This window comes from Ranitomeya variabilis, chromosome 1 (assembly GCF_051348905.1).
Source record: "Ranitomeya variabilis isolate aRanVar5 chromosome 1, aRanVar5.hap1, whole genome shotgun sequence".
In the NCBI taxonomy this organism is placed as follows: domain Eukaryota; kingdom Metazoa; phylum Chordata; class Amphibia; order Anura; family Dendrobatidae; genus Ranitomeya; species Ranitomeya variabilis.
This window is the reverse complement of record NC_135232.1, coordinates 911503318-911528161: the sequence shown is the minus strand read 5'-3', so window position 1 is coordinate 911528161 and position 24844 is coordinate 911503318. Positions and strand designations below refer to the sequence as shown.

Here is a 24844-nt window from a genome sequence, read left to right as displayed (position 1 = left end):
GTGGCCGGGTAGCGTGCCTACGTTTTATCCCTAGACGCCCAGCGCCAGCCGGAGAACTGACTGACCCTAGCAGAGGAAAATACAGACCTGGCTTACCTCTAGAGAAATTTTCCCCAAAAGGCAGACAGTAGCCCCCACATATATTGTCGGTGATTTCAGAGGAAATTGACATACGAAGTATGAAGATAGGTTTAGCAAATTGAGGTCCGCTTACTAGATAGTAGGAAGACAGAAAAGGGAACTTCACAGTCAGCTGAAAACCCTTTCAAAACACCATCCTGAAATTACTTTAAGACTCTAATATCAACTCATGACACCAGAGTGGCAATTTCAGCTCACAAGGGCTTCCAGCCTCAGAAATAATCAATCGCAGAGAACTGGAACAAAAATGCAAAACAAACTTAGGACTACAAGTCCAACTTAGCTGATAGTAGTCTAGGAGCAGGAACATGCAACAGAAAGGCTTCTGGTAACATTGTTGGCCGGCATAGAAATGACTGAGGAGCAAGGTTAAATAGAAAACTCCCACATCCTGATGGAAACAGGTGAACAGAGGAGATGAAGTACACAAGTGCAGTACCACCAGAAACCACCGGGGGAGCCCAGAAACCAAATTCACAACACAAACCATTTCTGATCATCGCTTCTCGGCCAAATGGCTCAAGATCAAGCATAGTGTCTGTTCTTATCAGTTTAATATCTGATACATCCCCTATTTTGGGACCATATATTAAATGGATTTTTGGAACAGGGAGCTGGAAATGGAGCTTGCTTTGTCGCACGGAACCTTCACGTGCTGTCACAATGGGGATGGAGGGTGTGGTTATGCAGATTCAAAAGGTGTTGTGCACAGCTTGAAGACACGCACACCGCAGAACTGTCATCGACAGTGCATCCAGAGTTTCTGGAAATGTCTTCCCTGCGGCAATCTTTTGCTATGTCTCCACAGTGGGTGTCGGTTGTAGGCCTTGGTGCGGCCCAAGTGGCAAACCATTTCTGATCATCGCTTCTCGGCCAAATGGCTCAAGATCAAGCGTAGTGTCTGTTCTTATCAGTTTAATATCTGATACGTCCCCTATTTGGGGACCATATATTAAATGGACTTTTGGAACAGGGAGCTGGAAATGGAGCTTGCTTTGTCGCATGGAACCTTCACGTGCTGTAACAATGGGTATGGAGGGTGTGGTTATGCAGATTCAAAACGCGTTGTGCACAGCTTGAACACACGCACACCGCAGAACTGTTATCGACAGTGCATTCAGAGTTTCTGGAAATGTCTTCCCTGCGGTAATCTTTTGCTATGTCTCCACAGTGGGTGTCGGTGGTAGGCCTTGGTGCGGCCCAAGTGGCAAACCATTTCTGATTATCGCTTCTCGGCCAAATGGCTCAAGATCAAGCGTAGTGTCTGTTCTTATCAGTTTAATATCTGATACGTCCCCTATTTGGGGACCATATATTAAATGGATTTTTGGAACAGGGAGCTGGAAATGGAGCTTGCTTTGTCACATGGAACCTTCACGTGCTGTCACAATGGGGATGGAGGGTGTGGTTATGCAGATTCAAAACGCGTTGTGCACAGCTTGAACACACGCACACCGCAGAACTGTCATCGACAGTGCATCCAGAGTTTCTGGAAATGTCTTCCCTGCGGCAATCTTTTGCTATGTCTCCACAGTGGGTGTCGGTTGTTGGCCTTGGTGCGGCCCAAGTGGCAAACCATTTCTGACCATCGCTTCTCGGCCAAATGGCTCAAGATCAAGCGTAGTGTCTGTTCTTATCAGTTTAATATCTGATAAGTCCCCTATTTGGGGACCATATATTAAATGGATTTTTGGAACAGGGAGCTGGAAATGGAGCTTGCTTTGTCACATGGAACCTTCACGTGCTGTCACAATGGGGATGGAGGGTGTGGTTATGCAGATTCAAAACGCGTTGTGCACAGCTTGAACACACGCACACCGCAGAACTGTCATCGACAGTGCATCCAGAGTTTCTGGAAATGTCTTCCCTGCGGCAATCTTTTGCTATGTCTCCACAGTGGGTTTCGGTTGTAGGCCTTGGTGCGGCCCAAGTGGCAAACCATTTCTGATCATCGCTTCTCGGCCTTTTGGCTCAGATCTAGTGTCTGTCCAGGAGGTTCTTTGAGTGCTGTCCCTCGGCCTTCTGGCATCGCCTCTTCGGTGGCTTAAGCCAGATGCTGCTATGGGGGGATAGCAAGGAAGAAACGGGAAGGCGATCCTTGAGGCGTGACTATGGGAGTCAATCTGAAATTTGCTGGGACCGGGGACCCCCGGGTCAAGAATGGATTCCGAATTGAGATCGCTGAAGAAAAGAAGGGACACTTCTCCCTGTCCTTCCTGGTGAATGCCATCTTCTATGAAGCCCTGAAGGTAAAAAAGATGGATATCATTTGCCTGCAAGATTTTAGGAAAGATGGAAGGTACGTGCTGGTTCTTTCTACTATGGCTGCTTGCCTAAACCTCTTCAGAACTTTGACTGGCTTTAAAGAGAGCACCCTTTTAGATGGACTTACTTTCACCGTTCTTTAATCTAAAGGGGATGTCCCAGTGGTTGTGTTCATGCACAATCCTTTTTGCTCCCAGGATAGTATTACTGCTTTCCTGAGGAGGCATTGTACCTTTGTGCAGTTTTCTCACAGGATCAATAATGAGGAGGGCTTGTGGACGGGTAAATACAAGTACTTTGTCAGGTTTGCGGTGGATCCGCAGGGACCAGGTGGTCTTCACTATCCGCCTATGAACTTTTTAATTGGAAGAGATACTGTTGTGAAATTGGATTTTGGGCTCCCCCGGTGGCCACTGGTGGAATTGAACTTGTGTGCATCATCCCCTCTGTTCACCTGTTCCCATCAGGATGTGGGAGTCGCTATTTAACCTTGCTCCTCTGTCACTTCCATGCCGGTCAACATTGTAATCAGAAGCCTTTCTGTGCATGTTCCTGCTACCAGACAACTTCCAGCTAAGTCGGACTTTTGTCCTTGTTTGTTTTTTGCATTTTGTTCCAGTTCACAGCTGCAGTTTCGTTTCTGTGTCTGGAAAGCTCTTGTGATCTGAAATTGCCACTCTGATGTTATGAGTTAATACTAGAGTCTTAAAGTAATTTCAGGATGGTGTATTGATAGGGTTTTCAGCTGACCATGAAAGTACCCTTTCTGTCTTCCTGCTATCTAGTAAGCGGACCTCGATTTTGCTAAACCTATTTTCATACTACGTTTGTCATTTTCATCTTAAATCACCGCCAATATATGTGGGGGCCTCTGTCTGCCTTTCGGGGAAATTTCTCTAGAGGTGAGCCAGGACTATATTTTCCTCTGCCAGGATTAGTTAGTCCTCCGGCCGGCGCTGGGCGTCTAGGGATAAAACGCAGGCTACGCTACCCGGCTACTGTTAGTTGTGCGGCAGGTTTAGTTCATGGTCAGTTTAAGTTTCCATCCTTCCAAGAGCTAGTTCCTATGTATGCTGGGCTATGTTCTCTTGCCATTGAGAACCATAACAGTTTGACCGGCCCTAAAGGGTTAAATTAATTGGCAAAGAAAGGAGAGAAAAAAGAAGTCTGCTGAAATTTTTTTTTTTTTTTTTTCCTTCAGTTCTGAGTGTGCTTTCAATTGAATCACTTGCAAGTCTGCCTATATTGCAGCCTTCCTCTCTCTCTCTCCTTCTAATCCTGGAATGGCTCTGTGTTCACCTGTTTAAAATGGATATTCAGAGTTTAGCTGCAGGTTTGAATAATCTCACCACGAAAGTTCAAAATTTACAAGATTTTGTTGTTCATGTTCCTATATCTGAACCTAGAATTCCTTTGCCTGAATTTTTCTCGGGGAATAGATCTTGCTTTCAAAATTTCAAAAATAATTGCAAGTTGTTTTTGTCCCTGAAATCTCGCTCTGCTGGAGATCCTGCTCAGCAGGTCAGGATTGTGATTTCCTTGCTCCGGGGCGACCCTCAAGATTGGGCTTTTGCATTGGCTCCAGGGGATCCTGCGTTGCTCAATGTGGATGCGTTTTTTCTGGCCTTGGGGTTGCTTTATGAGGAACCTCATTTAGAGCTTCAGGCGGAAAAAGCCTTGATGTCCCTACCTCAGGGGCAAGATGAAGTTGAAATATACTGCCAAAAATTCCGTAAATGGTCTGTGCTTACTCAGTGGAATGAGTGCGCCCTGGCGGCGAATTTCAGAGAGGGTCTCTCTGATGCCGTTAAGGATGTTATGGTGGGGTTCCCTGTGCCTGCGGGTCTGAATGAGTCCATGACAATGGCTATCCAGATCGATAGACGTCTGTGGGAGCGCAAACCTGTGCACCATTTGGCGGTGTCTACTGAGAAGACGCCAGAGAATATGCAATGTGATAGAATTCTGTCCACAAGCGAACGGCAGAATTTTAGACGAAAAAAATGGGTTGTGCTTTTATTGTGGTGATTCAACTCATGTTATATCAGCATGCTCTAAGCGTACTAAGAAGCTTGATAAGTCAGTTTCAATTGGCACTTTTCAGTCTAAGTTTATTCTATCTGTGACCCTGATTTGTTCTTTATCATCTATTTCCGCGGATGCCTATGTCGACTCTGGCGCCGCTTTGAGTCTTATGGATTAGTCCTTTGCCAAACGCTGTGGGTATGATTTAGAGCCTCTTGAAACTCCTATACCTCTGAAGGGGATTGACTCCACCCCATTGGCTAGTAATAAACCACAATACTGGACACAAGTAACTATGCGAATTAATCCGGATCATCAGGAGATTATTCGCTTTCTTGTGCTGTATAATCTACATGATGTGTTGGTGCTTGGATTGCCATGGCTGCAATCTCATAACCCAGTCCTCGACTGGAACGCTATGTCTGTGTTAAGCTGGGGATGTAAGGGGATGCATGGGGACGTACCTTTGGTTTCCATTTCGTCATCTATTCCCTCTGAGATTCCTGAATTCTTGTCTGACTATCGTGACGTTTTTGAAGAACCTAAGCTTGGTTCATTACCCCCGCACCGGGAGTGCGATTGTGCCATAGATTTGATTCCGGGTAGTAAATACCCTAAGGGTCGTTTATTTAATCTGTCTGTGCCTGAACATGCTGCTATGCGAGAATATATAAAGGAGTCCTTGGAAAAGGGACATATTCGTCCTTCGTCATCTCCCTTAGGAGCCGGTTTTTTCTTTGTGTCTAAGAAAGATGGCTTTTTGAGGCCGTGTATTGATTATCGGCTTTTGAATAAAATCACGGTTAAATATCAATATCCGTTGCCACTGCTGACTGATTTGTTTGCTCGCATAAAGGGGGCCAAGTGGTTCTCTAAGATAGATCTCCGTGGGGCGTATAATTTGGTGCGAATTAAGCAGGGGGATGAGTGGAAAACCGCATTTAATACGCCCGAGGGCCACTTTGAGTATTTGGTGATGCCTTTTGGCCTTTCAAATGCCCCTTCAGTCTTTCAGTCCTTTATGCATGACATTTTCCGTGATTATTTGGATAAATTTATGATCGTGTATCTGGATGATATTCTGATTTTTTCGGATGACTGGGACTCTCATGTCCAGCAGGTCAGGAGGGTTTTTCAGGTTTTGCGGTCTAATTCCTTGTGTGTGAAGGGTTCTAAGTGCGTTTTTGGGGTTCAAAAGATTTCCTTCTTGGGATACATTTTTTCCCCCTCTTCCATCGAGATGGATCCTGTCAAGGTTCGGGCTATTTGTGATTGGACGCAACCCTCTTCTCTTAAGAGTCTTCAGAAATTTTTGGGCTTTGCTAACTTTTATCGTCGATTTATTGCTGGTTTTTCTGATGTTGTTAAACCATTGACTGATTTGACTAAGAAGGGTGCTGATGTTGCTGATTGGTCCCCTGCTGCTGTGGAGGCCTTTCGGGAGCTTAAGCGCCGCTTTTCTTCCGCCCCTGTGTTGCGTCAGCCTGATGTTGCTCTTCCTTTTCAGGTTGAGGTCGACGCTTCTGAAATCGGAGCTGGGGCGGTTTTGTTGCAAAGAAGTTCCGACTGCTCCGTGATGAAACCTTGTGCTTTTTTTTCTCGTAAATTTTCGCCCGCCGAGCGGAATTATGATATTGGGAATCGGGAGCTTTTGGCCATGAAGTGGGCTTTTGAGGAGTGGCGTCATTGGCTTGAGGGGGCTAGACATCAGGTGGTGGTATTGACCGACCACAAAAATTTAATTTATCTTGAGTCCGCCAGACGCCTGAATCCTAGACAGGCGCGCTGGTCGTTGTTTTTCTCTCGGTTTAATTTTGTGGTGTCATACCTACCGGGTTCTAAGAATGTTAAGGCGGATGCCCTTTCTAGGAGTTTTGAGCCTGACTCCCCTGGTAATTCTGAACCTACAGGTATCCTTAAGGATGGAGTGATATTGTCTGCCGTTTCTCCAGACCTGCGGCGGGCCTTGCAGGATTTTCAGGCGGATAGACCTGATCGTTGCCCACCTGGTAGACTGTTTGTTCCTGATGATTGGACCAGTAAAGTCATTTCTGAGGTTCATTCTTCTGCGTTGGCAGGTCATCCTGGAATCTTTGGTACCAGGGATTTGGTGGCAAGGTCCTTCTGGTGGCCTTCCCTGTCACGAGATGTACGAGGCTTTGTGCAGTCTTGTGACGTTTGTGCTCGGGCCAAGCCTTGTTGTTCTCGGGCTAGTGGATTGTTGTTGCCCTTGCCTATCCCGAAGAGGCCTTGGACGCACATCTCGATGGATTTTATTTCGGATCTTCCTGTTTCTCAGAAGATGTCTGTCATCTGGGTGGTGTGTGACCGTTTCTCTAAGATGGTCCATTTGGTTCCCCTGCCTAAGTTGCCTTCTTCTTCCGAGTTGGTTCCTCTGTTTTTTTCAAAATGTGGTTCGTTTGCATGGTATTCCGGAGAATATCGTTTCTGACAGAGGAACCCAATTCGTGTCTAGATTTTGGCGGGCATTCTGTGCTAGGATGGGCATAGATTTGTCTTTCTCGTCTGCTTTCCATCCTCAGACTAATGGCCAGACCGAGCGGACGAATCAGACTTTGGAGACATATTTGAGGTGTTTTGTGTCTGCAGATCAGGATGATTGGGTTGCTTTTTTGCCTTTAGCGGAGTTTGCCCTCAATAATCGGGCCAGCTCTGCCACCTTGGTGTCTCCTTTTTTCTGTAATTCGGGGTTTCATCCTCGATTTTCCTCCGGTCAGGTGGAATCTTCGGATTGTCCTGGAGTGGATGCTGTGGTGGAGAGGTTGCATCAGATTTGGGGGCAGGTGGTGGACAATTTGAAGTTGTCCCAGGAGAAGACTCAGCTTTTTGCCAACCGCCGGCGTCGGGTTGGTCCTCGGCTTTGTGTCGGGGACTTGGTGTGGTTGTCTTCTCGTTTTGTCCCTATGAGGGTTTCTTCTCCTAAGTTTAAGCCTCGGTTCATCGGCCCGTACAAGATATTGGAGATTCTTAACCCTGTGTCCTTCCGTTTGGACCTCCCTGCATCTTTTTCTATTCATAATGTTTTTCATCGGTCATTGTTGCGCAGGTATGAGGTACCGGTTGTGCCTTCCGTTGAGCCTCCTGCTCCGGTGTTGGTTGAGGGCGAGTTGGAGTACGTTGTGGAAAAAATCTTGGACTCCCGTGTTTCCAGACGGAAACTCCAGTATCTGGTCAAATGGAAGGGATACGGTCAGGAGGATAATTCTTGGGTGACTGCCTCTGATGTTCATGCCTCCGATCTGGTCCGTGCCTTTCATAGGGCTCATCCTGATCGCCCTGGTGGTTCTGGTGAGGGTTCGGTGCCCCCTCCTTGAGGGGGGGGGGTACTGTTGTGAAATTGGATTTTGGGCTCCCCCGGTGGCCACTGGTGGAATTGAACTTGTGTGCATCATCCCCTCTGTTCACCTGTTCCCATCAGGATGTGGGAGTCGCTATTTAACCTTGCTCCTCTGTCACTTCCATGCCGGTCAACATTGTAATCAGAAGCCTTTCTGTGCATGTTCCTGCTACCAGACAACTTCCAGCTAAGTCGGACTTTTGTCCTTGTTTGTTTTTTGCATTTTGTTCCAGTTCACAGCTGCAGTTTCGTTTCTGTGTCTGGAAAGCTCTTGTGATCTGAAATTGCCACTCTGATGTTATGAGTTAATACTAGAGTCTTAAAGTAATTTCAGGATGGTGTATTGATAGGGTTTTCAGCTGACCATGAAAGTACCCTTTCTGTCTTCCTGCTATCTAGTAAGCGGACCTCGATTTTGCTAAACCTATTTTCATACTACGTTTGTCATTTTCATCTTAAATCACCGCCAATATATGTGGGGGCCTCTGTCTGCCTTTCGGGGAAATTTCTCTAGAGGTGAGCCAGGACTATATTTTCCTCTGCCAGGATTAGTTAGTCCTCCGGCCGGCGCTGGGTGTCTAGGGATAAAACGCAGGCTACGCTACCCGGCTACTGTTAGTTGTGCGGCAGGTTTAGTTCATGGTCAGTTTAAGTTTCCATCCTTCCAAGAGCTAGTTCCTATGTATGCTGGGCTATGTTCTCTTGCCATTGAGAACCATAACAAGATACTGGCTTTCTGTATTTTCCTGATGCTCCTTTCTTCTGTAGAAGGTGTAGTACATATGGCCACATCCAAGAGTCCTGCAGTAATCAGCCAACCTGCAGGAGGTGTAACGAGACCGGTCACATGGCGAGAGACTGCAAGAACCAGGTAAAATGTGATGCTTGTGGTGAGGATGGACATGTCCTTCGGGAGTGTCGGGCCAGAATCACATCTAGGTCCTTTGCACAAGTGACCGCGGTCAGGCCTGCTGCTCCGTCTATTGTTGCTGAAACTCCTTTGAGCCCCCTAGCAGATGTCGGGGAGGAGGCAGTCGCTTCCAGTGAGGAAGGGGATGACTCGGAGATTGAGGACATACTTGAGGACATACTTGAGGATGCCCAGGTCCATCCTCGTGGGCCAGATGGTTTTGGCATGGAAATTTTGGAGGTGGTGTCACCTCTCCCTCTCCAGTCTGGTGTCCGTGGAGAGGGGGAAATGGATTTGTCTAAATCCCCAGCCATATCTTGGAGTGATACTGCCGCGGAGGAAGCTGAAGATGGTGGCCAGGGAGACTTGTCTGCTGCCAGGTCCTCTGATGAGGAAGAACCTGGTGTTTCCAAGAAGAAGCCAAGGACTGAGTGTCCCTCTGTTGCTCCTGTGTGTGATAGTCCGATGGGTTCTCGTGTTTACCCGCAAGATGTCTTTTCTCCTGAAGAGGTGACATTTGGCATCCCGCCAAGTGCCAATAACTTTGATGTGCTTGATATGGGCTGAACATCGTTTTTGTCTTTTTTTTTATTTTTGTAGGTTTTGCGTGATTCCCCTTTTATGCCACATCATTCTGGTTGGGACATTGTGTCCCTTAATGTTAGGCAAATTAGATCTGTCACCAGTAGAACTACTGTTCTGGACTACCTTAAGGGTCTGAGTGCAGATGTCTACTGTCTGCAAGAATGCGGGATTTTTGAATCTCCAGGGGATAAAGAATGGCCATATGGCCAGCATGTCTGGTCAGGATCAAGTACAAATAAAAATGATGGGGTGGGAATCCTGGTTGGTAACAAAAATATTGCTATTGACAGTTATACGGTTGTGGAGGTGGGTCAGTGTATTATTGTTTTTTTAAGTTATAGGGGGTGGAAGGTTAGGATTATTAATTTATATTGTTCTACAAAAAAAGAAGAGTGACTTGCTCTTCTTGAGAAATTGAGTTTTTTTCTTCCAGGGAAAATACCTACTATTTTTGTTGGTGATTTTAATTGTGCCACAGAAGGGAATGTGGACATTACTGGGAAAAAGTTGTCCCAATTAATCTTTGATTTTTCTTTCTCAGATGCTGCAATTTTTGGGTATGGCTTTCCACCACCGCCAACATATTATGCCGACCGAGGTAATATTACATCTAGAATAGATAGGATGTTATTTTCTAAAAATATGTTTTGTTCAAGTTTTGCTCAACATAGGGTTCCTTTTTCTGATCATGAATGCCTGCGTGGAGTGTTGAGTGCGAATGGGGACATAGTGTATGGGGGAGGGGGGTGGAAGTTGAATTTGAGGTTGTTGGAGGATGAAGAGGTGATGAATGAGTTGGAGAGAAGGTATGCAAGTTGGAGGTGGCGTAAACGTGATTTTGATAGTGTGCTTGAATGGTGGGATTGGGTGAAGTTGCAGATTAAAAATTTCTTTAAAAAATGGGGCTACAGTAAAGCTGCCAGATATCGTAATAGATTTCATGATTTAAGCAGAAAGATTGACTGCTTGCGTGGGTGTGTTGCAAGTGGGACGGATATGTCTGATCAGCTTGTGGTTGCAAGGAATTAGTTAAAATGTCTTATAGATAAAAAAAGGTAAGGAAATTATTTACCGAACCAAAATAGAGCATTTGGAAAAAAATGAAAAGTGCACGAGGTATTTTTTCAAAAAAATGAATGGAAGGAAGTTGGATTTGAGCGAAATAGTTGGTGAAGACGGATCTTGTGTAACTGGGAAGAATCTTTTGAAAGGAGTGAATAAGTTTTATAGTAAGTTGTATGATGAGAAATGGATTGATTCTGGGCTTGTGTCGCATGTATGGAATGGTGTGGATAAGAGTCTTGGTTCAGATGAGTGTGATATTTTGTGTGATGATGTTATCCTGGATGAGGTGAAGAAAGTAGTTATGAGTGCTAAAAAGAATAAGATGCCTGGGAATGATGGGCTGCCTGTGGAACTGTATGTGAAAGCTTGGGAGTTTTTGGGTGGTGATTTGACTGAGGTTTGTAGGTATATGTGGATGAATGGTGTTTTATGTAAATCTATGAAAGAAGGTGTAGTGGTACTTGTGTTTAAGAAGGGTGAGAGAAAGCATCTGGAAAATTGGAGACCTATAACATTGCTTAATGCTGATTATAAGGTCTATAGCAAGTTGTTAGCAAATCGTATGCGTGAGGTGATTGGGTGTGTGGTGGATGATGATCAAGTGTGTGCCGTGCCTGGTAGGAGTATGAGTGATAATTTACTGTTGTTAAGGGATATGCTTGGTGACTGTAAAGTAAGAAAGCAGAAGTGCATGGTTCTAGCGATTGACTTTGAAAAGGCTTTCGATAGAGTTTCACATGTGTTCTTGTTCAAAGGTTTGGAGAATTTTGGGTTTCCTATGGTTTTTCTGAATGCTGTTAGGTCTTTGTATGATTGTATGTCAAGTGAGTTCTTAGTGAATGGCTGGCTAAGTGAGAGGGTGATGATTAAGTCAGGTGTCAGACAGGGGTGTCCTATGTCCCCTGTCTTGTTTGTATGTGTGATTGAGCCTTTGTTGTGTTTAGTGAGACGTGAGAAAATGATGAGAGGATTGTTAGTGCCAGGGAGTGGTGGTAAGCATGTGAAGGTGTTAGGCTATATGGATGATGTGGTGATTGTGAGTGAAAGTATGGCATCAATGAGTAGGGTGAGGCTGCTTCTGGATTTTTTCTGTGGTGCGTCTGGGTTTAGGGTCAACTGGAATAAGTGTAGTTTCAAATGTTTTGGAGATGATAGTATTTGCATGGATGGAGTCAAGTATGAAGAGGGTGCAATGAAGATTTTAGGGGTATTCTTCAATGATGATCTGAAAGTCAATGAGAGTTGAGATGAGTGTGGCACGCGTGTTGAGCGAAAGCTGAATTTTTGGAGGATGAGAGAGCTTTCTTAGCATGGCAAAGTTTTGATTATCAAAGCAGTGGTTTTGCCTATCCTGCTTTTTGTGGCTACAATTTTTCCATCTCCTCATAGGAATGTTAAGAGAGTAGAGAAACTTATTTTTACTTTTCTCTGGTGTAGCAAGATGGAGAAACTGAAGAGGGATAGCCTTTATAAGGCCTGCCAGCATGGTGGGTTGGCTTTTCCTAATATTGAGGTTTTTTTAGGACATTACCTTAAGACAGTTGTGGTTCTGTTGAGTAAAAGTAATAAGGGTGCGTGTATGGCAAGTTATTCAGCTGGTTGGATGTTGTATGGTTTATGTTGGAGGAAGAGGGATGCAAGAGTGCCTGTTTCTTTTAAGTGTCCAGTGTGGTATGTAGTGATTGAGAAGTTTGTTAGGAAGCATGATTTGTTGAGTGTGCCGATGAATGAGTTTAGAATGGTTAGGAGTGTGTATAGGAAAATCTATGCAAGTGAGGTCGAGTGTGATATAGTTGGGTTGAGAGGGAATGAGGTTGCAGATGCATGGAGGATGGTGGACACGTTTGGGATGTCAAACAAGCAGAAGAATGTAGTATGGATGGCGTTTCATAATATCCTTCCAGTGAGAGAGGTGCAAAAGAAGAGAGATTTGGTCAGATCAGATGTGTGTCCAAGAGATGGATGTGGTGGATGTGAGACGGTTATGCATTTGATGTGGAACTGTTGTTTTGCTTATAATGTGTGGAAGTGTGTAGGAGGATTGTGTAAGATTTTGTCTGGAGTGAATTTTGTGGATTGGCGTGTGGATATGTTTGGGATTGGTGCATGTGGACGAGTGAAACAGAGAGTGTTATGGTTAATCATGGCTTGTGTCTTGGAGAGTTTGTGGGATATGAGGAATCTTTGTGTGTTTAAGAGAAAAGTTATTACTGTAAATGAATGTGTTAGGATTATTCTTTCTAGGTTGTTCTTAGTATATAATTTAGATTGTAGAGGCGGTGGTGGAACGGATGCCGAGGGAATATGGAAGTTCAAAAAGTGTCGTTATATTGTGAAATATCAGTGATTTATTTGGAGTTTTGTATCTTATGACTGTAATAAGATAATTTTTTCCTGATAAAGAAAAATATGAGGCCCTGATGATGAGAAGTTTTTAGCAAGTAAGTTTTGGTATATTTTTCTGATTGCTTTAAAAACTAACCTGAATGATTAAAAAAAAAAAAAAAAAAAAAAAAGTCTGTTCTTATCAGTTTAATATCTGAACACACGCACACCGCAGAACTGTCATCGACAGTGCATCCAGAGTTTCTGGAAATGTCTTCCCTGCGGCAATCTTTTGCTATGTCTCCACAGTGGGTGTCGGTTGTAGGCCTTGGTGCGGCCCAAGTGGCAAACCATTTCTGATCATCGCTTCTCGGCCAAATGGCTCAAGATCAAGCGTAGTGTCTGTTCTTATCAGTTTAACATCTGATACGTCCCCTATTTGGGGACCATATATTAAATGGATTTTTGGAACAGGGAGCTGGAAATGGAGCTTGCTTTGTCGCACAGAAACTTCACGTGCTGTCACAATGGGGATGGAGGGTGTGGTTATGCAGATTCAAAACGCGTTGTGCACAGCTTGAACACACGCACACCGCAGAACTGTCATCGACAGTGCATCCAGAGTTTCTGGAAATGTCTTCCCTGTGGCAATATTTGCTATGTCTCCACAGTGGGTGTCGGTTGTAGGCCTTGGTGCGGCCCAAGTGGCAAACCATTTCTGATCATCGCTTCTCGGCCTTTTGGCTACGATCAAGTGCTTTTTTGCCGGAGATTGTAGTTGAAGGGCACTCGGGTACCCTTCTCCTTGGCCTGGCAGGATCGTCCACTTAGGTGGACTTAACCTGCTTGTTGCTATTAGGGAGAGGGCTTAGTCCCAGGGTAACGAGTTGCGATCCCCCAGCTTCCAGGTGTTTTCCATGCAGAACATTGGGAGCGCAGATTGCAAGCGACTGCAATTTGCAACCTTGTTGCGTTTTCCATGGAGGTTGACCCTAACCTAGTGCCTCTCTAAAAAACTCTATCTGGGTTCACTTCACGGCGGGTGGCTCGGATATGAGGAAATTAGGGTATGTAGTCCAGGACGTGCTCAGGAACCTTCTTGGTGTGCAGAGGAACGAAATTTTGTCCATCCAGGATTATCCCAGAAGAGGTGACTATGACATCACATTCACCGGAGAAGGTATTTTCAGAGATGTTGTAGAAAAGATTAAAAAAGTTGAAAATAGCCCTGTTTTGAAAGGGATACAAATCTCTGAGCACATCCTGGATGAGGTAAGACTGGTTATAGTTAAAGTATTCTCGCCCTTTTTTTCGGCTCCAGAAATCATGTCATTTCTAGCAATTTATTTTAAAAGTGTGAAATGTATGGGGAAAATACTGGAATTGTGGGCGATATGGTCATTCAAAAGAAAACTGTAATGTATCATGTAGAAATTGTGCCAGTGAAGAGCATGAGACAAGAGAATGCCCTAAGGAAAAGAAATGTAGTTTTTGCCAGACTCCAGGTCATTTTTATTTTTCTTGTCCTCACAGATTCCGGGAAGATGAGCAAAAGGGAAAGTCCAAGACGTCCGAACAAGGAACAAATGATCAGACCACCCCTCAGGAGGAGGAACAACAACCTGGAGCCTCTGGAGACAATAAGGGCGTACCAAATAGTGGGATGTCTCCAGAGTCAATGACAGGTGACATACCAAATCCCAAAACCTGGTTGCTGGACCAGAGGGAGTCTAAAAGCAGGGCTAAGATGGAGCAGAAGGGCATTACTGGTAAGACCAAAAGGGACCGGCAATGGGTCGGCGCCGGGGCCCATGCCCAGTCTGGGTCTCCTAGGGCTGAGGGCGCTGATTGGATAAAGGTGGGTCCTAAGAAAAAGAAAAAGGGTGGTTCGGAGGAGGCAGCAGACGGAGAACAGATGGACACCTCTTCTGAAAAGGAGGTGGACACTGGACCCTCAGGGATTTCGGTCTCTGCTGTGACAGGTGGGGACCGGGATCTTGCTGCCTCTGAAGAGTCGGAGGCTCTGCCTTGTGCGCAACCTCCTCCTATAGAACGACCTTCTACAGGTCAAACAGGGGTGGCGGAACCCCTCGGGGACCCACCTGATGAGGATTTAAATGGACAGCCAATGGAGACCCAGCGGGTCCTGTCAATCAGCCCTCTTCCGAGCTATGCCAATATAGCATCGGTTTTATATAAAAATGGTAATCTTTCCTCCTCCACGGAGTCTCTCTTAACGGTGCCATCGGAAGAGGAGGGGGGCGCAAGCCCAGTGGTCTGATCAGGTTCATCGGACAGGTAAATCCGTTGCTCTTAGTAGCCTAAGTAAAACTCCTTCATTTCTTACTGATGGCTGAACTTAAAGGTATTTCCCTCATCGTGAGAGGCATAAAATCTAACATGAGAACTGCTCTTTTTAATTTTCTCACATGTTTTACTGCATCTGTTTTTTTTCTGCAAGAATGTAATATCTCACATGAAATATCGTATTGAAAATATAAAGAGGAATGGAGGTGTGGGCCATCTGTCTGGTCCGGATCTAATGCTGCAGGATCAGCAGGTGTCGCCATACTTTTTAAAGGGAACGTTCTAATTGATTTTATTCAGGAAATTATACCAGGTCGTATTTTATTAGTGAAAGCTTTTATTGATGATATTAGATGGCAGTTTTTAAATTTTTATGGGTCCCCAGAGAAAAATAAAAGAGCCGAAATGCTGCCTCCGCACGACTTACGACCCAAAGATGGCTGCCTCCGCAAGACTTACGACCCAAAGATGGCTGCCTCCGCATGACTTACGACCCAAAGATGGCTGCCTCCCCACGAGTGACGACCCAAAGATGGCTGCCTCTGCATGACTTACGACCCAAAGATGGCTGCCTCGGCAAGACTTACGACCCAAAGATGGCTGCCTCCGCACGACTTACGACCCAAAGATGGCTGCCTCCGCACAAATTATGATGCAAAGATGGCTGCCTCCGCATGACTTACAACCCAAAGATGGCTACCTCCGCATGACTTATGACCCAAAGATGGCTGCCTCAGCACGACCCAAAGATGGCTGCCTCCGCACGACTTACGACCCAAAGATAGCTGCCTAAACATGACTTATGACCTAAAGATGGCTGCCTCCGCACGACTTACGACCCAAAGATGGCTGCCTCTGCACGACCCAAAGATGGCTGACTCCACGCGACTTACGACCCAAAGATGGCTGCCTCTGCACGACTTACGACCCAAAGATAGCTGCTTCCGCGCGACTTACAACCCAAAGATGGCTGCCTCCGCATGACTTAAGACCCAAATATGGCTGCCTCCACACGACTTACGATGCAAAGATGGCTGCCTCCGCACGACTTACGACCCAAATATGGCTGTCTCCAAATGACTTACGACCCACAGATGGCTGCCTCCGCATGACTTACGACCCAAAGATGGCTGCCTCCGCATGACTTATGACCCAAAGATGGCTGCCTCCACATGACTTACGACCCAAAGATGGCTGCCTCCGCACGACTTACAACCCAAAGATGGCTGCCTCCGCATGACTTATGACTCAAAGATGGCTGCCTCCGCACAACTTACGACCCAAAGATGGCTGCCTCCGCACGACTTACGACGCAAAGATGGCTGCCTCCGCATGACTTACGACCCAAAGATGGCTGCCTCCGCACGACTTATGACCCAAAGATGGCTGCCTCCACAAGACTTACGACCCAAAGATGGCTGCCTCTGCATGACTTACGACCCAACGATGGCTGCCTCCGCACGACTTACGACTCAAAGATGGCTGCCTCCACACGACTTACGACCCAAAGATGTCTGCCTCCGCACGACCCAAAGATGGCTGCCTCCGTACGACTTACGACCCAAAGATGGCTGCCTCCACATGACTTACGACGCAAAGATGGCTGCCTCCGCACGACTTACGACCCAAAGATGGCTGCCTCCGCACGACTTACAAAGCAAAGATGGCTGCCTCCGCATGACTTATGACCCAAAGATGGCTGCCTCCGCATGACTTATGACCCAAAGATGGCTGCCTCCACACGACCCAAAGATGGCTGCCTCCGCATGACTTACGACCCAAAGATGGCTGCCTCAGCACGACTTACGACCCAAAGATGGCTGCCTCCGCATGACTTACGACCCAAAGTTGGCTGCCTCTGCACGACTTATGACCCAAAGATGGCTGCCTCCGCACGCCCCAAAGATGGCTGCCTCCGCACGACTTACGACCCAAAGATGGCTGCCTCTGCACGAGTTATGACCCAAAGATGGCTGCCTCCGCACAACTTATGACCCAAAGATGGCTGCCTCTGCACGACTTACGACCCAAAGATGGCTGCCTCCACATAACTTACGACTAGTGTTGAGCATTCCGATACCGCAAGTATCGGGTATCGGCCGATACTTGCGGGTATCGGAATTCCGATACCGAGATCCGATACTTTTGTGGTATCGGGTATCGGTATCGAAACAACATTAATGTAAAAATGTGTAAAAGAGAGAATTAAAATAAAAAATATTGCTATACTCACCTCTCCGACGCAGCCTGCACCTTACCGAGGGAAGCGGCAGCATTCTTTGTTTAAAATTCGCGCTTTTCTTTCCTTTACGTGAAGTCCCGGCTTGTGATTGGTTGCGTCGCAGTCACATGGGCGACGCAACCAATCACAAGCCGTGACGTCACGGGAGGCTGGACACGCGCGCATTTTAAAATGAGCGCTTGTCCAGCCTCCCGTGACGTCCCAGCTTGTGATTGGTTGCATCGCGGTCAACCAATCACAAGCCGGGAGGCTGGACACGCGCGCATTTTAAAATGCGCGCGTGTCCAGCCTCCCGGCTTGTGATTGGTTGACCGCGATGCAACCAATCACAAGCCGGGACGTCACGGGAGGCTGGACAAGCGCTCATTTTAAAATGCGCGCGTGTCCAGCCTCCCGGCTTGTGATTGGTTGACCGCGATGCAACCAATCACAAGCCGGGACGTCACGGGAGGCTGGACAAGCGCTCATTTTAAAATGCGCGCGTGTCCAGCCTCCCGGCTTGTGATTGGTTGACCGCGATGCAACCAATCACAAGCCGGGACGTCACGGGAGGCTGGACAAGCGCTCATTTTAAAATGCGCGCGTGTCCAGCCTCCCGTGACGTCACGGCTTGTGATTGGTTGCGTCGCCCATGTGACTGCGACACAACCAATCACAAAGCCGGGACGTAATTTTAAAATCCTTAAGGGCCTGAAATTACGTCACGGCTTGCTGTGATTGGTTGCGTCGCCCATGTGACTGCGACGCAACCAATCACAAAGCCGGGACGTAATTTTAAAATCCTTAAGGACCTGAAATTACGTCACGGCTTGCTGTGATTGGTTGCGTCGCCCATGTGACTGCGACGCAACCAATCACAAAGCCGGGACTTCACGTAAGGAAAGAAAAGCGCGAATTTTAAGCAAACAACGCTGCCGGTTCCCTCGGAGAGGTGAGTATAGCAATATTTTTTATTTTAATTCTTTCTTTTACACATTAATATGGTTCCCAGGGCCTGAAGGAGAGTTTCCTCTCCTTCAGACCCTGGGAACCATCAGGAATACCGTCCGATACTTGAGTCCCATTGACTTGTATTGGTATCGGGTATCGGTATCGGATTGGATCCGATACTTTGCCGGTATCGGCCGATACTTTCCGATACCGATACTTTCAAGTATCGGACGGTATCGCTCAACACTACTTATGACCCAAAGATGGCTGCCTCCGCACGACTTATGACCCAAAGATGGCTGCCTCTGCACGACTTAAGACCCAAAGATGGCTGCCTCCGCATGACCCAAAGATGGCTGCCTCCGCACAACTTACGACCCAAAGAGGAGCGCCATTTGACTTTTCAATGCAAAATTTGCTGGAATTGAGATTGGAACCCATGTCGTGTTTGGAGAGCCCCTGATGTGCCTAAACAGTGGAAACCCCCCACAAGTGACCCCATTTTGGAAATAAGACCCCTAAGGAACTTATTTAGATGTGTGGTGAGCACCTTGAACCACCAATTATTTCACTAAAGTTTAGAATGTAGAGCCGTGAAAATTAAAAAATCATTTTTTTCCCCACAAAATGATCTTTTTGCCCACTCTGAGAAGGCGCCGGCAACCCACCTCAGTGAAGGACCTGGAAGGAGCCCCGTGGCCATTTTGGATCTGGGGACTCCTTCCAGAACACTGGAACAATGTGATCGCATTGCGTTGTTCCAATGGGAGAGCGCAGGGAGCCCCCAACCCTGCGTGATGCCCCTCTATGTCGCTGTCACTACTGACAGCGCCGATCGTGGGCATTGCTGCGGGGTGTCAGCTGTCGCATACAGCTGACACCCACACAATCGATCGCCACGGTGCTCACTGTGAGACCGTGAGATAGTGCCACCGTACTAGTATGGCAGTTTGCGGGAACTCAGTTCCCGTAGAGCAGTACTAGTACAGCGCATGTCGGGAAGGGGTTAAAGCCTTATCTAAACCTTAGTGTTAAAAACATGGCAAATACAATTGCCAAATTCTCCTATAAATAATTCTGCAAAGAGGGAACCAATAATAATAATAATAATGCCATTAAAAAATACGAGTGGATTTTCATGGGCCCATCCAGTATGTGGGTTCCAAGGCATAATGGGGTGCATATGACTATGCAGCAGGGCTGGCCTTGGGGCCAATGTGTAAAACAAAGGAGTACGGGAGTACAAATGCTTATTGTGAAGTGGATTTTCATGGGCCCATCCAGTATGTGGGTTCTAAGGCGTAATGGGGTGCATATGACTATGCAGCAGGGCTGGCCTTGCTGCCAATGTGTAAAACAAAGGAGTACGGGAGTACAAATGCATATTGTAAAGTGGATTTTCATGGGCCCATCCACTATGTGGGTTTAAAGCGATGAAGACAAGCTCTAAGAGAATGCTGTCTGCCGGGGATGACTAAACTTCCAAGGCGTGACAGGCAAGCTCCGGCCACTATTCCATTTTAAAGACCAAAATTCAAAGGGTCAAAAATCCCTGAAGGCATTGATATCAAGTTAGAAATACTCCTGGACCATCTTCTCCAGTCGTTCATTACTTGTCAGCTGGAGCACTAGCTGGTCTAAAAAATATGAGAAACGACTCACAGAAATTCCTTTTTTTAATTTTTAGTTATTTTACTCACTTATATAGCGCCATTAATTGCACAGCAAATGTGCAGCACAGACATTTTTGGCACTTTCCCCATTGTGGGTCACAGTCTAAATTTCTTATCAGTGTACGTTCGGAGTGTGGGAGAAATCCAAAGTACCCGGAAGAAACCCACGCAAACATGGGGTGAACATATAAACTCCTTGTAGATGTTGTCCTTGGGGGGGGGGGTTAACCCAGTATCCCAGTGCTGCAAGCCTGCAGTGCTACCCACTAAGCCACCGTGCTGTCTTTGCCACTTAGGATATGTGCAGACATCCAGTATTTGGCAGCGCTTTGGACGCAGCACATGTCTACTGCGTCCAAAGCGCTGCCACCTATTAAACACAGGTGAATCTGTATGTGTTCACCACTTCCAATACATTGTACAGGCAAAATTTATCTTTCGGAGGTTCACATCGCCGCAAGATAAATAGACATGCTGCAGACTGGATAGATGCACTGCATGTCTGTCTCAGTATCTGCTGCTTTTTTCTCCTCCGTCAATGTGGCAAGTGTTTTCGCACAGTTCTCTGTCTGCAGAACCTCCACTTGTTTACCTGCTACAGTCATGAGGAGTGAGAGCCCGTTAGCTGTTTTGAAAGTGGACATGCCTGCTGTTTTTGCCCAATCTCAGACAACAAGCACATCAAATCTTTCTCAATCCACCATAATATCCACGCTTGCACCTTACAGTCCAACAGTTTGTCGTGCTCTCCCTACTCCATCCTCCATCAGTGCAACAGCCAGTACTCATTTGTGCAGTTGTGGCCACGAAAAAGATTGTTTCCTCCTACACATGGCAAAGCTAAGAGCTTGAACTTCACCATCTCCAATCTACTAATAATAATAACCTTTATTTACAGTGGATACGGAAAGTATTCAGACCCCTTTACATTTTTCACTCTTTGTTTCATTGCAGCCATTTGGCAAATTCAAAAAAGTTCATTTTTTTCTCATTAATGTTCACTCTCCACCCCATCTTGACTGAAAAAATAACAGAAATGTAGAAATTTTTGCAAATATGTTTTGGCAACTAAAGCAGCTATCTGAGGCAGAGTACATATGATTATTTTGAAAAAAGCACTATAATTCAGGTTGTTTGGCTTTCGATGTGGTGACCCTTGTCAAGTGGGAGAAGGCATTTCACCTAAATGGATGACTGGAGGTATGTTTCTAGCACACAAAAGTCTATCTGAAAAATGCAGTAGAGGGAAAGGTGGAAGAGTGCAAAAACCAGTAGATGTGGTCTATTTGTGCGTGTGGACTGGCGATTACCAAAAAAATATTCACAAGAAGTAGGAGAACTTAAGCCTTCCAAATCTTACTGGCCAGTTTGCTTTCCCCACATGAACAGGTGATGCTGTCTCATGTGCTGATAGAGTAACAGTTCATAGTCGATGTGTGCCAGGATGTACCCGGCTTGTTTTCCATTAGCTCAGTCTAAACATTGCAATAGATTGGTCCTCTAGCAGTGTGGAAAGAAATTCTCACACCTAAGATGCCCACTCATAGGAATCATCACCATCACAACCACCACTACAATTTTCAGACATTCTTGAGTCTACTGCACCATCAGCACATGTGACATTACCTGTTCCAGATAAGACAGCAGAAAAAGGTGATTTTCCTGCATAGGATCTTTTAGCTGTATATTGCTGAAGCCAACACCCTTCTCCTATGATAGCATCACCTCCTTAGCACCTATTTCTGGTTTCCATGTCTTGTCCCTTAATCATCCCGGATTCTAGTGACAGTTGCCTATAGGGGAAATGGTCTGAGATCATTGACCTCCTGCCTGATTCCAAACTAGATATATTTCTTGGCTTAGAGTGCTATTACTCATGCCAAAGCCTCTACCACCATGGCTCGCAAAGCCAGCAACATAGCTGAATATGAAAGTAATTTTTTGCAATCACCTTCCACTACTTGCCAACTGAGAACAAAGGCTGACTGTTCAGCTCTCCCAATAAATTAACTAGAAAAAGATCTTCTGGTGTTGTGTGTTGACATTGATAAACTTAACGGAGACAAAGCACGATGATTGTGACCTGGGTTTCCTACTACTACTGCCATGATTGTTGCTGCCAGAAATGCTGGTTGTCCTGCTGCCAGCAGCCTTTTTTTTTTTACTGTGGAATGAATGTTTTTTCTCTCATGGCATCCTGTCCATTGCCAGAGTCATTCTATTCCCCTTGAATACATTTTCCCACCTCTGCCCATGACTGCATTTCACATACATATGATCACATGACTGTCTATCGTGTTAAACTATATCTGAAGATGAAACCTAAGTAGCCTTGAAAGCTTGTTTTGAAGCATTTGAGAATTTTTCATCACCTTTTCAGATAGCCATTAACGAACATTTTAATTATTTTTTTCTAAAACAAAACATTTTAAATGATTTTCAGGTCAATATGCATTTTCAAGGGCACTAGTGACATCTTGTGGTTGAATTTGAAATTGTCCAATGCACTCAGTGTTCCTATTATTTTTAATACTGCTTTACTGCACAACATTTACTACCATTTATAGTGTTCTGAAAAAAATAATGAGAATAAATTGGTCACTTTGTCAGTAATCCTAGTCACCAAATCTACTTTGCAGTTACCATTCATGTTATATGATAGAATTTTAAGCCCAGAAATGATGGCCAACCCCTTAAAAGCAGTCTGTAAACTGTAAAATTCATATCAAGGTATACACTGGTCTTTGGAGAAGATCTAGCACTAAGATGAACCATATATCTAGTGCTCGTTTTTCAACAGAATTCTGGAGTAAAACTCCTTTAAAAGTCGTTTTTTTATATATAAAACTCAACATTGCATAGCAATCTTGCAACTTTCGACATTTTGTCAAAGAGGGCAAAGCAGCACAAGACAGGGTGTGTAATATCCACCTTAATAAATTAATCACAATTTGGGCCACATAAGAGGAATAAGATATGCCAGAAATATGTTATAATCTCCTGACTACAATATTTTTTTTTTTGTGGCGCATGGAAGTGTAAAAATGTTTAAAATTTTTTAAAGAGATGCACGTTTTTTACTAAGTTTGGTACACCATACGGTAGAGCTTCCTTCATTAAGATTGGCATGAAAAACACGTTTTAGTAATGGAATTGTCATATCTTATTGGACATTATTCACATAGGTGTGCACCACCAGACATATTGTAGACAAGTAGGGAAAGGTAAAGGAAAGGGAGGACTGTGAACAAAAATTAGCTTTTTGGATCACATCTTTTAATATATCAGACCACTTTATGCATATATGGTCCATATATGGGTGGTGTAGTGTAATATGTATATGATATGGCAGTGGTATGATTCCACCATTGTGAATACAATATATACCCCACAGATAGATCTCACACTGAAGTATAGTCTCATACAATTGTCCTCATACAATTTAGCTGGCCAGCTACCAATACTGTTAATCATGATAGAGGATGGAAAAGCTAGATTTGTGGTGGTGTGCTCTGGATCACAAGCACCTTATTTGCATAGGAACATAAAGAATATTTTCTCTATAACTAATAAGAAGGTATTTAAACTAATTGCATGGCTCTTCTTAGCATGGGGTCACCTGCAAGGATCTAAGCCCACTATGATATGTATTTCTGCACTTAGTAAATATAAGAAAACTGACTGAACAGCAATCTAGTCTGAACTGGTGCATAACCAGAAAAGTCATATAGCAAATAGATCAATGGCTGCACTCAAAATTTACTGTGCTAAAGCAATGAAATGTGCAATACATGAAATGTGAATAGCATAATGGCTTGTGAAATTTATGAAAAAACAAATGAGTTTCTTAGCACAAGATTTGGCCAAAAGTTGTGAGCCCATCCACCAAACGTCAAGGTAATCTCAAAACGGATGGGTACCTGAGCTGACTGCCTAGTGTGAACACTTACCTATGGCTAATAACATGGTAAAGCCTGCTTTTATAGGAAGCTCAGAACCAACTGTGTTTGGATGTAATTAAAATCACAGCATGGTGAAGGGCGAGGCGTTCAAGTCAGAAAAAATAGTACATAGTAAATGTCGTGTTCACACTAGGCAGTCAGCTCAGGTACCCATCCGTTTTGAGATTACCTTGACGTTTGGTGGATGGGCTCACAACTTTTGGCCAAATCTTGTGCTAAGAATCTCATGTGTTTTTTCATAAATTTCACAAGCCATTATGCTATTCACATTTCATGTATTGCACATTTCATTGCTTTAGCACAGTAAATTTTGAGTGCAGCCATTGATCTATTTGCTATATGACTTTTCTGGTTATGCACCAGTTCAGACTAGATTGCTGTTCAGTCAGTTTTCTTATATTTACTATGTACTATTTTTTCTGACTTGAACGCCCCGCCCTTCACCATGCTATGATTTTAATTACATCCAAACACAGTTGGTTCTGAGCTTCCTATAAAAGCAGGCTTTACCATGTTATTAGCCATAGGTAAGTGTTCACACTAGGCAGTCAGCTCAGGTACCAATCCGTTTTGAGATTACCTTGGCGTTTGGTAGATGGGCTCACAACTTTTGGCCAAATCTTGTGCTAAGAATCTCATGTGTTTTTTCATAAATTTCACAAGCCATTATGCTATTCACATTTCATGTATTGCACATTTCATTGCTTTAGCACAGTAAATTTTGAGTGCAGCCATTGATCTATTTGCTATATGCATTTCTGCACTGACACACTTCTTTTAGAGATTGTTCACCACTTTCTTTATGATTTTAAACATGTTCCCATCTTGTAGTAGACAAATGTTTACTCAACTTACAAATTGGATTCTAGGTATTCCCCAGTCAATTAGAGTGCTGCCTCTTGTGGCTCAGATGGCTTGTGACAGTGGCATTACATGACTGCTGTACCCATTAATTGGCTGCAGCAGTCATGTGATGCCCCCCACTCAGAAGATAAAGAGGGACACGGGAAGCAGTACCAAAGAATGTCAGAAGTCTGGTAGTTAAGCATTTGGGGT

The 24844-nt window shown here is 45.0% G+C and overlaps 5 non-coding genes across 5 annotated transcripts; all 5 read left to right on the top strand.

Annotated features, from left to right (window-relative positions):
* The first annotated feature begins 639 nt into the window (after nt 1-639).
* LOC143796773 (U2 spliceosomal RNA) lies at nt 640-826 on the top strand. Its single transcript, XR_013220447.1, has one exon. It is a non-coding gene; the product is annotated as a U2 spliceosomal RNA (small nuclear RNA).
* A 176-nt stretch (nt 827-1002) lies between these two features.
* Nucleotides 1003-1191, top strand: LOC143794182 (U2 spliceosomal RNA). The gene has a single exon (XR_013220401.1). It is a non-coding gene; the product is annotated as a U2 spliceosomal RNA (small nuclear RNA).
* A 174-nt stretch (nt 1192-1365) lies between these two features.
* Nucleotides 1366-1564, top strand: LOC143794053 (U2 spliceosomal RNA). The gene has a single exon (XR_013220400.1). It is a non-coding gene; the product is annotated as a U2 spliceosomal RNA (small nuclear RNA).
* A 164-nt stretch (nt 1565-1728) lies between these two features.
* On the top strand, nt 1729-1927 carry LOC143794208 (U2 spliceosomal RNA). Its single transcript, XR_013220404.1, has one exon. It is a non-coding gene; the product is annotated as a U2 spliceosomal RNA (small nuclear RNA).
* An 11109-nt stretch (nt 1928-13036) lies between these two features.
* On the top strand, nt 13037-13229 carry LOC143801355 (U2 spliceosomal RNA). The gene has a single exon (XR_013220923.1). It is a non-coding gene; the product is annotated as a U2 spliceosomal RNA (small nuclear RNA).
* The last annotated feature ends 11615 nt before the right edge of the window (nt 13230-24844 follow it).